We start from the raw sequence: 12,284 nt of genomic DNA on the forward strand, positions 1-12,284 counted from the left end.
TGACATATGTATTTTTTTCAGATATGCATTTTTTCAGATATGTCAAATGCTCACTCATCATCAGCTTCAATCACTGGGTTGTAGGATGAAAAGCCTCAAAAGAAACCCCAGAGATGTCACATATTTATGTTCGGGCCCATCATTTCAAAGTGAGAATCACTTCAATAGGAAACATATTAGATTCAATCACTAGCATTGGAAGATTTGAGACTTTAATATTAGCTAATAATTATAAATATGTCTATGGCTGAGAGTACCAGGAGGTGAATATTTGATATGGTTTCAAATTTCCATCAAAGCCACTAAACAACTAAATAATCAATGTACTACTAATACATATCCTATATAGAATATTATATAACATATATAATATATAATACATTATATAATATATAGTAATAATATATATGTAATATATAAACCAAATACTAATCGTTGCTCCAGGCTGTATTTGCTATACCTTCATCATCCTCTTTTAGTTTTGTTTCTATATGTATGTATTTTTTTTCTACTAGAGTTGCTGCATAGTGAGGCATAGAGAGTATTTTAAAAATATTATTGTGTGAGGCTTTATTACTGGGGTAGGAGAGACAAAAAGTGATTGAAGAAGACTGTCATGTTGTTAGAAAATGTTTCAGGAAGATGCAAGTAACTGTGTGTATGTGTATTCATATGTGTCTAAAATATTAAATGTGGTATAAAATTTCATAATGTTTAGAAAATTTAAAACAGTTATTAAAAATTGCTTCACTGTATAATGTATAAATAAAGTTAAATTATGTTAGGTTATTTCTTCAAATTGTAAATGCAAAGCTAAATTTAATTGGAAATAAAGATTTTTATATTATTCATCACTTTGGATTATCTATGTTCTGGCTGCGCTCCATTCCTTCGGATAAACAAGATTTTACTGAATACTGACTTTTGGAGTGTTCATCAGTCAAAATAATTGAAAAGAAATGTAAACTTTTACATGGAGAAATAAATTAGCTATTTTTTGACAAACGATTCCATGTAGGTATATTGGAAAACATAGTAAAACCCACAGAAGAACTTAAAGAGAAAGAAAAACTCCATTTAGTTTCTATATCATGACTTCACAGTGTTAATGTATTAGTTAATTCAGTGTTAATGACAAGTTTCCAAACGAGTTGTTTTTTTTCACTGACACAGAAGAAGCTGGCTAAACTTTTCCAAGGTGGAAAAATAAATTTTAAAAAAGAATCTTTTGGAAAGCAGGCCTTGTCCAGTTCAGGTATAAATAGTTCTAGAATTTTCATTCTGAAGAAACACAGAAACTCAGGTCCTCAAGGACTGCTATGGCCCATACAATCAGCAGTCACTGAACGATCTTGCTGCCCCTAATGTTTTGCTGCCCATGGAAACCACCTGTTCTGTCTGAATGATCCAGAGAACAGGAGCAGAGGAAACTCCCAAGCACAACCCATGCAGAGGGAATTGGATATACAGCTCCCTTCACTGTAATTGAATGTCCTGTCTCTAAATCAGTATGTAGCAAATGCACCATCTGAATGTTACGAAGACAGAGAAATGCCTCTTCGCTAGGAGTTTGCCATACTTTCTGAAAAACGGTTGGAATGTACAAATAATTTTTCCGCAGGATTTTAAAAATAGAGTATTATAAAAATCATGTTCAAATTATGGAGACACTAACTGCTAGCTTGATGTAAGCAACTCAGAATCATTGAAACTTTTCCTAAGTATGTACATGGTTAATGCAAGAGGAAGCTAAAAAGATTTTTTAAATTAAAGATATACTTTTTGTTCCCACTTTCTTGTATCTAAGTTATGGTGAATAAGTATGATTTTTCAACGTATTTCAACTAATATCAGTGATTTTTCTGTATTTATTGCCTACCCACTATGTGCCTAGGATTTTCTTCCAGCTAATATTTAAAAAGATGACCATGTTTTTCATTTAGGTTATATATTCAACACTCTGGATACTCAAGAGACATACTTATTCATCATGTATTTAAATTAAACTAAGATGTATGCTGCCAACAGAAATGAGTAATCCTCTTTATCAGTTCTGTGACATAAGTTTTTGAGCATTCTGCTGAATATTTTTATGGATGCAGTTTTAAATCCCAAACAAGTTATCAGAGAAATGCTTATGAATTTAGACTGGATATTCCAGAGAAAAGTGCTCTGAGCTGAGAAGGAACGCTCAGATGCCAAACTGGCCATGTGGTACCTGTGTAAGCTCAAAGTAAGGCTAGGAGCAAGTACTTCTCTGTGGCTTCTGGGTCTGAAGTCCCATGTGAGGGCTTTTCTTTCCTACTCAAAGGGAGTGGAGTACAGAGCGAAGCACTTTTGAGGCACTTCTGGTTTTTGTTTTTGCTTTTAAAAAAAGACTTCAGTATAGCACAGAGAGAAACTCCAGAATGCAGGGAAGACTGTTGTATGTAAGACAGAGCCACGTGAGGAGCGAAGATGGGGCAGGGTGGGATAGGATAAGTGGACTGTAGTTACAGACACTAAATAGAAACGCAGGACTTAAGTTAGCACTAAATGTATGTTGCTGAGTATAAATGGATTTAACATCTCTACTAACCTACAAAGACATCTGTTCCCTATTCCCTGACTACCAAGGAAAAACAAAAATATGCAAGAGATCTTTTGGGGGGGAAGAGGCATGTAAAACACGTTTCTGACTGATTGTAATATCTTCTTTTGTATATTGCTGATTTCAATACAATACTTCTATCTATCTACCTGGTAACTATCTATCAATCTATTATCTATCTATCTATCATCTATCTTGGTAAAAGTTCAATACCATATGCTAAAGGAAAAACTTATAAAGGTGAAAACTTACTTCCAATATAATTACAGTATTAATTTGGAAAAAAGTTTAAAGGTATCTCATAATTATTCAGGGGCTACTAATAAATATAGTATACTAGGTATTTCATATGGATTACATTCTCACAGTATTTTAATGAGATAGATAACATTTTTAGAACTTTACAAACAAGGAAACTGAGAATAAGAGGATCTAAGAAATGGGATCGAGATCACATGGTTAAGAGTGAGAGGTGCCCGGATATATGATGATCTCTATTTTTTTTACAAATGCCATCCCACTTGTCACGAGCCTAATAAAACTTCAAAATATTTGTATATTGTCATATTTTGTTAGCAAAAAAAAAAGGAAGGGCTAGGCTGATATTTTTTGAAAATACCCATGTAAATATTTCCTGAATGACTAATTCTGAGAGGAGCATACAGATTATTTTTATATACTAGTCATATTGACAGTGAATGTACAAATTTTGTTAATAAAGTATTGCTCCTTCCAGATGGACAAATATTTGTCCACAATAAAATGTTATGTACAGTCAAGAAGTAACATCTTCACCTATAAAAATCTCCTCTTCCTATTTGATAATGCCTTAATCAGTTTTAAAATGTGGCCATTAGAGAAATGAAAATATGCCCTAGATTGTAAACACATGGATTTAATGTGCTATTTAGTGCAATAACTGATATATATTCCTCTTCTTACAGAGGTTATTTTAGGAGAAAGAAGGGAAGACTAGTGATGCTAAGAACGAAAAGTTAGAAAGAAACTCACCACATTACAAGGGGAAAATGGTGGCAGTAAAAGGAGGCTTTCAGTAATTAAGACAAATTTTATCAGGGATAGAAAGGCCAGAATGGAAAATGGATTAATGAAAAGAATCAGATATATGAATTATAAGTATTATAATATTGATTTTGAAAGGTCTATTCAAATAATTTATTAAGTTTAGAAATCACTTGCAAAATAATTTTTAAATGAGGATTTAACAATAGTAATTAAAACTTAGGAATTTAGAATAATGTTTTCCAAAAAAGATTCTGAGACTCTCATATCTGGATTAATTGTAAATAAGCCAGAGGGAATTTTTTTCTTTTCTTTTTTCTCCACCACTATGAAACACACTGTCCATTTATTCTGACAGAATATACCAAAAAAGCAAAGCAAAAAAGATAAAAAACAAAAACAGAGAGGATTAAACATTCATGACAAATAGAATATTATTTTCATATGATGTGGCATTAGAATTATTTTAAACACATGAATTCAATAACCAGTTTTGGGAAGCTGTAAGAGGGAATTTAGAAGTACTTTTTGTTGTTCAGAGGCTGAAGCTCCAGATATCTGAACTGTAGCCAGCAAACATCAACCCAAACACACGCTCTCCCTGTCTTTTGCCTGGTGTGCTTGTTTCAAAGAGCCTCTGTACCACTAAATTATGAGTATGGTGAAATGTTGCAATCTCTATTTTGTTATCGCTGAAGGCCTCAATAAAAAGTGAATTGCCTTAGTGCTAGGTATTGTTTTTTTTTACATGCACTCTTTTTAGGGAAAAAATAAAGTCTGAAGAGTGAGGAGGCAGAAGTGGAAAAGAAGCTTAGAGAGCAGTTTCATCACCTACAAAATAATAAAGCAAAATGCTACACTGTATATACTACATACTTGAATGGTCTTACAACTGGGCTGAGAGACAGACCAGGCATCTCAACCACAGTGAACTTCAAATCCTAAGGGATTCTACATTATCCCTGACCTCACGTTTCATTCTCTTGCTCTAGATTCCAAGTTGTTTAAAAATTGCTCATGCTTTTTTGCATTCTAGAAACAAAGTAATAAAAAAAAAAAACTATTAGTGTTAAATGGTGAATAGCTTTGTTGCAGTTTATTTTTTATATATAAACCTCAATAAGTTAAGCTATTTGTGTTTTCTTTTACTCTTAGCTGTGTTGGGTTGACTCTGAATATTAAATCTGCTGCTGCTAAATAGGATAACAAATGATGTACTTTAGCTCCTGAGAAAAGGGTTAGGTAACTTGGGCTCCCTCTGGTGTCTGCCTAGTCCCTTTTGCAGTAGCTAAAAGGGACAGGAAAAAAAAAAATCTGTTTTAAAATATCAACTTCTATAATAAAAACTATCATAAAATAGCAAGAATAACTTGTATTTTTATATAGCCTTCCATAAGAAGTGAGCACGACTTTTAAATTAATTTGAAACAAAGAAATGAGCATTCTTATGATAGACATTTAATATCCAGAGACTGTTGTTTGCTGGAAATGAGATCATAAGGCAAATGTAATTTTGGAATGGTCCTTAGAAATTTTGCCATTCAAATCCCTAAGCTCTGTAAAAACTGGTTGTTTACCATTAAAAGAGTCAGCGCTAAAATTTGCATTTAATAGGTGAGCTTATTAGTATCAGTATCAAATATATTAAGTCAAAACTATTTGTACAAAAAACCCACATTATGTTTAACCATATTTGTGCCCCCCCCAAAAAAGATCCTTCATTTAAGTATTAAGAAAATTTCAGGAAACTAAAAAGTTTTATTAGTTTTACAAGTTTTATAAACTTTGTAAAAGGCTGTTATGTGATTTAAGGAAGGTAACAAAGAGAAGAGGTGACAGCTTATAATTAGATGGAAGACACTCACTCTATGTCCTGATATTTTACCTTGATTATTTCATTAAACTCTGTGTTGTGAACAAGTACTTTTAAATCTATTGGACTTTGTTATATTAATGTTGTTGGATCAGTTATGGTCCAACAAAATTTGGATCCAAACTGATCCAAATTCAGTTTGGTTTGAATTGACCAATCCATCTTAGCCTGGGAAGCCCAAAGCACTCGCCACATGGACCTTAATAAAGACATGTGCTCCATAGATAAGCACATATCTTCCACTAATATTTTGTAATTATATCACATGATGCTGGATAACTTCCTTGACTGCCATATTAAAAGGGTTAAAAATATGCAAAAACTATTTCATATAATAAAAATAATTCACAAGTCTTCTAATCAAGGTTAGGTGAAATTTAAAATTTTTAAAAAATTCAAAAAAATATTAGAATATGAATTTTTGTCAACTCCTGTAAAATATCCCTGGCCAAGACAGAAATCTGAAGTTCCTTAGTAAAATAATGCCATTACTGTAGTTCTTTGTTGCCTTTAAGACACCCTGCTTAAACAAAACAAAACAAAATAAAACAAACAAACAAAAACAAGACATATGTTTTTTCTTCCTTCAAGAATATGTAATTAGCTATGAAAAAATACAAGTTTTCTCAATAAAAAGTTTGCTTCTTCGGTCAGCCAGAGAGAAAATCATCTCCAGATATCCTAGTGGGAAGAATAAACTTGAGTTGAATGTCTACTTTGGTGCTTCCTCTTCCTAAGACTTCAGCCACCATCTCTCTCTAGGAATAGCAGCACATATTGAACAAAGAGGAGCTCTTTTTAGCATCTGGAGGAAGTCTGAGGTACTCTAGTTGACAGGGAGATTATACTGAGAGATTTGAAAAGAGAACTTTGGAAAGCCTAGTTGGTGAAGCAATCTTTTTAAAAGCCCAGCTCTAAAAGCTTTACCACTTTATGGTAAAAGAAACTTCTTGTTAGAGCTGCAAACTTAAATTTCTAATTCCCACATGTTCTTTTCTTCATTTGAAGTCTGACACTGCAGTAAACAACTTTATGTACCTGGACTCAATTTTTGCATGTTTTTAGACTAGAGAAATTATATAGGGCATTGGGTTCTCAGGGAAGGAAAAGTAGTTTATTCATCTTTCATGGACCACAAATAATTTCTACTTTTCTTCTAGGTTGCCATGCTGAATCACCAAAGGAGAGACAAGAGTAAAAGATATCAACTTAACAATACTTCTTCCATGTCCAGGTATGAGAGACAGGAACAGGAATACAGAAATAGGTTTCCCTGACTATCAGCAAGAAACCACCATTTGCGCAGAAAGCAAAGGTCCTTATCATGCTCTAGTCCACCTAGATGTTGACATAAATGTGGCACTTATTTTTTGCTTTTCTGAAAAAAACAAATTATAAATTTAAAATGCACTATGTTTAGTTGTATTATATTTAGTAATTTGGCCTGTCATTATAATATTGCCTTGTATTTCTAGTTTAATTTTTTGTATTTTGTAATTCTATTTAGCCAAAAACTAACTGCTTTTCATCAGACTTAAACACATTTCAAGGTAGAAGTAAGAATATTTATATAAACTCTGTCAATGCATTTTCTCTAAGTTCAAGAAAAAAGTTCAAAATAAAGGTAAAATAATTTTTTTAAGTTTAATAAACCTGCAGGTATTAATAAAGTGATGGCATATGCATAAATCCACATGGATACAGTATAGAGGCAATAATATATGCAACACTAATTATTCTGATTATGTTTATTTCAAGATGGCGTAAGAAAAGGTCCAGCAAGTCGTATAAGGCAAATGAGTGGTAAACCACAATGCATTTTTATTTCCAAGTAGATAAACCCTCTTCTCCATGCAATCCTAAATGTCATACTTGTATGTGATCCCAAACTATAACACCATGCTCAATTGATTGTTCTAAAGTGTTACCTATAATCTACCAATCAGCACAAGTTGTAGAGGACTTTTTCATACATAGCAAATAACACACAAGGAAAGGCTTTCAATGTGTATGACCATCAAGGTTTTAAAATTATATTATTTCATTTACATCATGGTTTTCTTGAAAAAAAAAAAAAGACCCATTGGTCATCATATTATTATAGTATAGATCAAAGTACTTTGCTCTGAATCCATTACCCAAAGATAGATGTGTTGAAATGCAATTGTTAATGCATCCAATGCTACTATCGTTCTGATATTTCATATATCAGAGTAATGGGTCTGGAGAACCAAATCAATTCTGAGCCTTGGATGAACAATCAAAACTTCACTGGGAAGAAGGCAGGATAGAAACTGCTTCAAACAAGTGTTCAAAATAGCAAAGGGGAAACAAACAAGTGCATGGAAGTCACAGCAAAATACCAGATTTTCTAACAAATAATGGAATGGGATCTAGTGACCAATAATACCATTACATTAATTTCCACACTTAACAGTGGTGTAACAGTATGTGTTTGACCTATCATCTATCTAACTAAATATAAATACAGACAGAGATAAAAGAGTGGTGTGTAAAGTATCATTTTAAGCACAGAGCTTTCTTTTTATGCTGGTGACAGAAATATATGTTTGTTCGTTAGGTTGGGAGAGGGTAGCATAGTGAAAAAGGCCCAACTTAACATATGCATGACTCTGAGCATGCCCCTTAATATCACCGCAGTTTTAAGCTTAAGGGCTTGGATCAGTTCTGCTGAAAGGCCCTGGAGCTATGGAGTCTTATGATCCCGGGGCAGGCTCTTTACATACTCTCATTGGCTACAAGCTATAAGAGGCCAGCTCATGGCACACAGATTGCCTAAAGGGCTGCATCTGCTTCCTGAACATCCATGCCAGCCTTTTCAGAGAACATACCAAAACAGAATGGCATGTGGACCATGCTTTTTCCCTCTTCTATTTGCACTTAATTCATTTCAGAGTTCACTGCTTTGTTCTTATCTATTACAGGCAGAAAATGAACTCTGGAGACACGTGGCATTCTCCTGTAGGACAGAATCATGCTAAGTATAACCCATTATTTGCTAAGCTAGAATTTTTTCCAGTACTTCCTAGAGATAAAAAAATAATAATAATTTCACTGCATAAAGGCCTATTTTGCTATTATTAAATTGATTTCTGTAGATTACTATTCAACACTTAGTGAAAATCCAACAGTACACCAGGTGCTGTCAGAACACAAAGTTCGTCACATTTCCCACCCCATGGGCATAATTGCGATCTACATTAAACAGGTAAATCAAACCAACACAAACCCTGACAGCTTTCCCAAATGCAGTGGTCATCTCAGCGTGATTGAAGCCTTAAGGTGATACTATGTAGCAACATGGCTTCTGCTACTTTATTATCAGACCAAATTTATCTTGAATGCAACTGCTTTTTAAAGATGTTAGAACTAAAATAGTACCAGTAATACATTCTGTGACCGTGTTCAAAATTTCTTTACCAACTGAAAAGAAAAGGAACATGGTGGTATACTGGAGCATAATTTATGTTAGTGCCTCTTTAATTGTGTTTGCGGTATTCACAAGGAAGCATTCTGTTTGGATAATTACTCATCTTCATGAAGATCAGTAATTTGGCTCACGAACACTTCAGAAAATTACTCAAAATGTTGCAAGAAGAGAATTTCCTACAAACACTCAGACCCACAGAGTATAAATAAGTGCTTCTTTCATCCTCCTTCCACCAGAATATTTTAAGAAACTCTTCCAAGCATTTTTGTGCTTTTAAGTTGTTCATAAGAAAGCCTTTTTTTTTGGTAACAAGGGAGCCAGTTATTTTCCTTTTATTATGTGTACTACAATTTATTATGCCATACACTAAAAAAATTTTAAACATCATGAATTGGGGCAATTAAATACATGCTAAGATACTTATAAGTAATAAATAAATCCAGCATGCACAAAATAAAAGTATTAAATGTCATCTCTCTATATATAAAGATATACCATCATTAATATTTATTTAACAGCACATCGGGTATTATTATTTATTTGTACATTATTTCGAATTGTGGCCAACCAGTAAAATAATACTTTCTAAAATTACAAATTTTATATAAAGATATATATTGTCTGTGTCATAATTAATGTTTCAAAACTTGTTAACTATCAGAGATCAACAGACTAACATTGTGAACCTTTTTAATATTAAGTTATCTATCTAGAATTTTTGTTAATTTAATTTATGGTTTTCTCATTTAGGTCAACTAAGTATATCAAAACTGTAATCTGTGGGGACGTTCCTCAAAATTTTCTCCGTTTTCCTTTTTAAAACTTCTTTGTTTTCTTAAGAGCCTTTAGTAAGTGGCTTGTGAGTGCATTATATGTCAAGGAGATGTAAACTGACTGACACACCGCTTTTTGTGGTCAAGGATGTCTGGGTCCAAACCGCAGCTCATGACTCTGTGATCTTGTCCAGCTGCTAGAGCTCTTTGTCCTCAGGTTTCTCATCTATGACATGGGAATAAAAACAGGTCTCATAAAATTTCCTTGAGAAATAAATTGGATGATGTGTATAAAGGACTCAACTCAGCGTGTGTTAACTGTAGGATATTTACCAAGTTGTTAATGAACGTTGTTGGAGGAGGTTATCAAGAAGACAATACCGCTGGGCTGACCCTGGAGCTGAACTCAGGCAATCAGAAGGCGCTCACCTCTCCCAGTCCTTGGAATGTACATTCGTCCACCTTTCACACAGGGGAGCCATTTTCAAGGATGCAGCCTTGAGATAACAAGGTATTGTTGAGACCATCTGTACTGTATACATGACTGAACTCAGATATGGCCTCTATATAAACTTTTAATATTCTGGCGAGCTGGTGCAAAGATCTACTCATCTTGCAGGTCACCCAAGACAAGCCTTATATGTAAGTTTCCTTGCTTATTAAACCTGACATTTACCAATCTGGAGTGGTCTGCCACTTTCTTCAGACTACTTTCTCTCCTTTCACCCAGGAAGCTCCCAACTTTTCAAACCAACAAAAGTGAATATGAGTATGTTCTCTAGCTTTAGATATGGCACATACTCTATATTATACTGTAATTATTTTTTACCCCATGCTGTTTTTATTCATTATATTATAGCCATCGTGGTAAGAGCATAGTCATTTTAATTATAGACTATCCAAATTTAATTTTCCTTTATAATCGAAATCTAGTTAGCACCTATAATAAAGCAAGTAATTCTATATGTTACCAAAAACAAGTCTATTATAAAGCACTGTTAATATAATGCTTTCTGAACTACCTAACTGTATTAAATCTGAATCTAACTCCTATTTTCTCTCTTTGCCTTATGCTTAAAGAATTGGAGAGGAGGGCCTTCAAGATGGCGGAGGAGTAAGACGTGGAGATCAACTTCCTCCCCAAAGATACATCAGAAATACATCTACACGTGGAACAACTCCTACAGAACACCTACTGAACGCTGGCAGAAGACCTCAGACCTCCCAAAAGGCAAGAAACTCCCCACGTACCTGGGTAGGGCAAAAGAAAAAAGAATACACCGAGACAAAGAATAGGGACGGGACCTGCACCTCTGGGAGGGAGCTGTGAAGGAGGAAAAGTTCCCACACACTAGGAAGCCCCTTCACTGGCGGAGATGGGGGCTGGGCGGGGGGTGGGGAAGCTTTGGAGCCATGGAAGAGAGCGCAGCAACAGGGGTGCAGAGGGCAAAGCAGAGAGATTCCTGCACAAAGGATCGGTGCCAACCAGCACTCACCAGCCCTAGAGGCTTGTCTGCTCACCTGCCGGACTGGGCGGGGGCTGGGAGCTGAGACTCGGGCTTCGGAGGTCAGATTCCAGGGAGAGGAATGGGGCTGGCTGCGTGAACACAGCCTGCACCACAGCTCGCCAGGAGGGAGTCCAAGAAAAAGTCTGGACCTTCCTAAGAGGCAAGAGACTATTGCTTTGAGGTGCGTGAGGAGAGGGGATTCAGAGAACTGCCTAAACTAGCTTCAGACGTGGCTATCAGTACAGACACCAGAGCCTGGCATGAAAGCTAAGGCTGCTCCTGCAGCCACCAAGAAGCCTGTGTGCAAGCACAGGTCACTATCAACACCTCCCCTCCCGGGAGCCTGTGCAGCGTGCCATTGCCAGGGTCCCGTGATCCAGGGACAACTTCCCCGGAAGAACACACGACATGTCTCAAGCTGTTGCAACGTCACGCTGGCCTCTGCCGCAGCAGCCTTGTCCCACATTGCAGTTATAACTACCGTACCCCTCTCTCCCCCAGCCTGAGTGAGCCAGAGGCCCTGAATCAGCCGCTCCTTTAACCCCCTCCTGTCTGGGTGAAGAACATATGCCAGAGGGTAAAATACACGCAGAGGCGGGGCCAAATCCAAAGCTGAACCCCAGGAGCTGAGAGAACAAAGAAGAGAAAGGGAAATCTCTCCCAGCAGCCTCAGGAGCAGTGGATTAAATCTCCACAATCAACCTGTGGAATACCTGAATAGACAATGAATCATCCCAAAACTGAGGCAGTGGACTTTGGGAGCAAAGGTAGACTTGGGGTTTGCTTTCTGCATCTAATTTTTTTCTAGTTTTAAGTTTATCTTAGTTTAGTATTTAGAGCTTCTTATCATTGGTAGATTTGTTTATTGATTTGGTTGCTCTCTTCCTTTTTTTAAATATATATATATTTTTTTCCTTTTTCTCTTTTTGTGAGTATGTATGTATATGTGTCTGTGTGATTTTGTCTGTACAGCTTAGCTTTTCCCATTTGTCCTAGGGTTCAGTCTGTCCATTTTTTTTAGTATAGTTTTTAGTGATTGTTATCATTGGTGGATTGGTTTATTGGT

The sequence above is a fragment of the Grampus griseus genome (genome assembly GCF_964374135.1).
Source record: "Grampus griseus genome assembly, chromosome: 5".
Lineage (NCBI taxonomy): Eukaryota > Metazoa > Chordata > Mammalia > Artiodactyla > Delphinidae > Grampus > Grampus griseus.